Genomic DNA, 5,475 nt, shown 5'->3' with positions numbered 1-5,475 from the left:
CCGGTATCCCATACCGGAACCGGTATTCCATACCGGAACCGGTGTTCCATAAGCCGGTATAATTCAGATCCCGGTATCCCATACCGGAACCGGTATTCCATACCGGAACCGGTGTTCCATAAGCCGGTATAATTCAGATCCCGGTATCCCATACCGGAACCGGTATTCCATACCAGAACCGGTATTCCATGCCGGAACCAGTACTCCATACCAGAACCGGTATTCCATACTGGAACCGGTGTTCCATAAACCGGTATACTTCATATCCGGGTATTCCATACCGGGACCGGGGCTCAATACCGGAACCGGTGTTCCATTAGCCAGTATACTTCAGATCCCAGTAGTCCATACCGGAACCTGTGTTCTGGTATACTTCAGATGTCGGTAGTTCCTACTGGAACCGGTGTTCCATAAGCTGGTACTTCAGATCCCGGCACTCCATTTCCGAATGGTTGTTCTATTTTGGAATTTATTTGGTTCTTCAAATCCCGGTAGTTTTAGCCAGAGTTGTTGTTCCAACTTCAGTTGTACACCGATATTTCTTTCTGGTACTGGTACAGCACATTTCGTTACTTCCTATCGCGGTAGTATATTCTGGTGATTCTCCAGAATGGTCTGTACTGACTTATGATGCGGGAATAGACACTGGTGCAGTCCATTTTGATGTTAAAGTGTACTGGCATTGCATAAGCTGGTACGGTGCATGGTGCCAGTAGCATACTGAAGTCACTAGAATACCAGCATTGCATTAGGTATATTTACGAAGCACAATACTTTAATGTAACATAATTAAATCGACTAAAAATGCGACTTATTAATATCCAAAACTTAAAAGAAGGGATGCAAAATTACAAAATTAATCAAAGCTATATGTAGTGCATTATCGAGTAAGCGATTAAAAAGTAAATATATTTAGTCAGAACAAAAATGTTTAATTGCAATATATTATTATGAGTCCAGCCACTTCAAGAAATTCTTTAAATGACAATAGTTCTTGAGAAAATAGAGAAGATTTATTTACGACAAGAAATATCGTTAGCAACTGCTAAATTAACCATAGCAATTAGGCAAATTCCATTAACACCGTAAACTCAATGGTCACACACGTATTTACATCACAATACGCAAAAACAAATCATAAATCTGAGCATGATACGCAAAATCTGAGCATGTTTGGCACCTCTGTTTTGTGCACAAAAAGTGCACTGTACAAACAGCACACTCTGTACAGCTAAATTGTACAATACTTTTCATATGCAATCACAATGCTCAGACTTAGTGCAATTTTTTACATAATGTTTTCATTGTGTAGAGACTACTTTTTGTCCGCAATATTTAAAATGAAAAAAAAAGAAATTGAAAATTAAAGTTTCTTAATTTTAGCATGTTTATTAACAATAAATTTATTTAGGAGAACATATCAAAAGTATTGTTCAGTTTTTGATGAAATATAAGAAATTCTAAAATAAAGCCTGTCGTGGAGTGGAAATCATCTTTGTTACCAAAAATCTGTTTATTACTCCTGAAATTCAGCAGCAGTTGTTACAACTGTTACTGCAGTTATAACTTTTTATTGAATACATTAATAAGTTAAAGTTGAACAAAATATAGATTTTAACTTACAAACATATATGGCAAGAATGTCCTTCCTACCAGGAATGATGATGAACCCCCTCCCCCAAGCAAACAAGACCCCAAAGTTGAGATCAATAAACCCTTTAAAATGTCTATGGCATAATCTGGATTAATAAATCTGGATCACTGTGTCATAACCCAAATTTAATGCTCTTTCTTGCCACAAAAGGTTTTCTTGTGCATGCTTACGATATAAAACTATATAATCAATGGTGATGCATTAAAATTTCATAATTTAGAAGCAAAAATTTCACACATTCAGTATGCATTATTAATTTAGACAACAAAAAGTAAATAATAAGCGCCACATTATAATTTTTTCCAAATATTGTAACATTCGAGTTTAAACCACTTAAAACTACTATTGTGTAGATGTTTATTCTCCAATATTTTTCAGCTGTTCGTGTCAGTTTTGTTGCTGTATAGCATAGAAAAACATAGTGTGTTATCTATATAACTCACAGCGTGTTACTGGTTTCCATGGTTTGAAAATATATTTTGATACCTATCAGATATTTTCAAATTTAAATAATTAAATGTATTGTCAAATTGTTGCTGTTTATTTTCCTACATTATTTTTATAGTATATAGATTTAAAATTAATGTTTCTTTCATTACTTATACACCCAAACCTGTTTTTATGCGATGGATGGTGACCGCATAAAAAAAAATCCCATTAAAAAAATATTGTTCGAAACTTCACAAGTAGTTATAAAAGGTTGTTTTTGCAACACAGTTAAAAAAAAAAATGTGGTGGATAGGGAACGCATAAAAAAAGTCTCACAAAGAAAATAACCCCAAAATTAAACAAAATCAAAATAAACCAAGTGAAGATAATTTTGCAGACTCCTGAAAAATTTCCTGAACAAGGACATTTTTGGGAGGTCAGTGACTTCCCATCAGGATGCCCATGTCCTCACTTGAAGATATTACTTCACACTCGTTTTATAAATAATTTTCATACACTGCACAAAAACAGGTTTGCATATAAATAAACATGTATTTAATGTAAAAATTTATTCACTTTAAATGGTATTAAATCTAGCTGATATCTACAATTTTGAAATATAATTTAATATAAGAATAAAATATAGCATAACTACAGTTGATATTGACTATATTTTGGTTATTGACTATAATATTTATATACTCTATGAAACTGATTACAAATATACACACAAGCCTTGTAAAGAATCACAGTATCATATACACAAATATAATGTTTTATGTAATATTAATACATGAAAAGCTGATTTAAAATCATAGGTTATATTAGCTTAGTTTTATTGATTATTGCTTACATGTGTTTTAATGCTTATATGTAATTTAAAATTAATGTTTTACAATAAATTTTATTAAATTTAATTGAGTTGCTTTTGCAACAATAGTAAACAAATTTTACAAAATTATAAATTTTAGAAACTGAAAAAAAAAAAAAACAATACCAGTCAGGGTTGGCTGATTGGACCCAATGGTTTTTTTTTAAATAACCCATTTAAAAAACCCATTATTTAGCCCACTTTTCGGTTTTTTAAAATTTTCTGAGAAGTTTTTTTAAAAACATTAAATATTTTCACAATTTAAACTTCTTTTTTATTTGTTCTTCATCACTGACAGTGGACATAAAAAACAAATTTTGAACTTCAGTGGTTTTTCTTAACTCTTTATGGCATTAAAAAATACTTCAAAGATTTTAAATAAATGTATTTAACTTTTTTCTTTAACTGGTCAATAAATAACTCAAATTGTCTTGACTAAGCCCTGTCACGTCTGATTTTCTCAATATTTGTAGTTTGTACAGAAACTACTCTAGCTAAAAGGCTCTTTCATTTGAATTATTTTCTGCAAACCAACACATCACAAATCTCGAATAAACAAGGTATATTTTTTAGAAGACAACAGGCATTACAAACGGTCAGACAGAAAACAGAATAGGATGTACAGTATTTTCATTATCTTATGAAAAAGTTTAATATTTCTTACTCTGTGCACAGAAATAGAAAATAATTTGTGGGTCCGAAAGTCATGCAATAAGTCCCTTGCTAGCACTTACCTTGGGTGGAGGGTATTGGAGACCCTCTCTCTCCTTCAGCAGCATATTGTAATTGTAGGGATATCAGCAACTCACTTGACGTGGTCTGACAAAGTTATTAAATTGGTAGATACTGGCATCATTTGGGGCTAAGTGCAAAGACCCATAACAAAATGAAGTTAAAAAATGCTACAGGCCTATGTGAACTTAATGTAAATACAGTAACACCTTTAGTGAAAATACAGGGTTTTGTATATTTAATTTGAATTCTTGATCCTGTAATATATAAGTCATATCTTTTTATAGGAAATCTTTGAATAACTTCGTTTATTGACGTAGAGTGGATAAATGAGATGAAAGTTAATTAGGTTGAAAATTAAAAATTTTATTTCAATTTTTTAATTATTATGACAATTCTTCTGATTACGTGATAAAGCAATTAAATTGATAGTTGCGGGGGTCGTAAAAAATGAAGTCACAAAAGCACTACAGGCTTGAGTGCTCTTAATAAAAACATAATATACCTGTAAGGAAAATATTGTGTATTTTCATTAAGAAATTTGAAACCTTGACCCTGTAATGTAAAAGTTCTCTGCTAATGGGAAATTTTTTAAGAACTTGTCGTGCACGGAACAAGAGTGGATAAATAAGATGAAAGGAAATTGGAATGAAAATTTATATTTTTAAGTGACATAGTCGAACCTCCATAACTCCAATATTTCTTTATCTCAAAGTTTTCATCAGGTCTCGAGCTTTTGAGACTGCTGTGGAAACTTCACGTAACTTGAACGTTTTAGCTGGTGCCTTGGGACTTAAGTTATCAAATTTGAGTTGACTGTATCTAAATTTTTAAATTGTCATGATAATTCTTTTGAGGACGCATGCCTCAGTTTCCGATTATTATCTTTAGATATAACAATAAGATAAACATATATTGACATATATATTTAGATAAACATATATTGACAAAAACAAATTTTTAAAATCAATATGCGTGCATTTGGAGGCATTCATTTTGTCTAACGCAGACAGTAGAGTTCCGGCACTTGAATGATAATCTGGCTGAATCTAAGAAACACCCTCAGCAGCAAGGACGGATTCAGGAATCCTTCGAGGGGCAAAATTGCGCTTTAGAACTTCAAGTTTGGAAAAATGGCAAGTTTATGAACCCTCTCCCTCACCATAATCCAGTATCGTTTAAAATAGTCCTTTTGGGACTGCAGTTTTGAAAAATTAACAGAGGAAAGAGCTTGAACTTCATTCCCTCACCAAAGCCGTCTCCTAAACATTACCAAAGATGATTTAAAATCGCATTTTTAAGACTTCAAGTTTGAAATTATTCCAAAAATCTTCTGATTAAAAGTTCCATAAAATTTTTGGCTGATTAACTAAAAAAATAGTTTTGAAACTTTAATGTCGAAAAATTGCTTATAGAGTGCCTCCCTTGTATCCGTTCATGCATGCTCAGTAGGGCAAAAAAACCTCTACTAGCAGACTTATTGATAAATACCCATTAACAATACATTTATACTGCATCGACAAAAAATTTATCTTTGGATGCCTGTTAAAAAATCATGACCAATAATTCAGAACAATCATTTAACAGAATTCCAAGATTCTGGAATGGAAAAACTATGAATTCAGCAGTCCAGAGTATTCTTGAGAGAATTTTCTGCTTATATGGGGAGAAGAACCCAAGACAAAAAATAAGTAAAATAAACCTTTTTTTAAAAAATGAAGTGACGAAAATCAGAGTCCACACAACAATCTAACAGTGGCCTGAAAACTGCGCAACCTATGGTGTAATT

The sequence above is a fragment of the Uloborus diversus genome, chromosome 4, assembly GCF_026930045.1.
Source record: "Uloborus diversus isolate 005 chromosome 4, Udiv.v.3.1, whole genome shotgun sequence".
In the NCBI taxonomy this organism is placed as follows: domain Eukaryota; kingdom Metazoa; phylum Arthropoda; class Arachnida; order Araneae; family Uloboridae; genus Uloborus; species Uloborus diversus.
Note: the sequence above shows the minus strand (reverse complement) of the source record.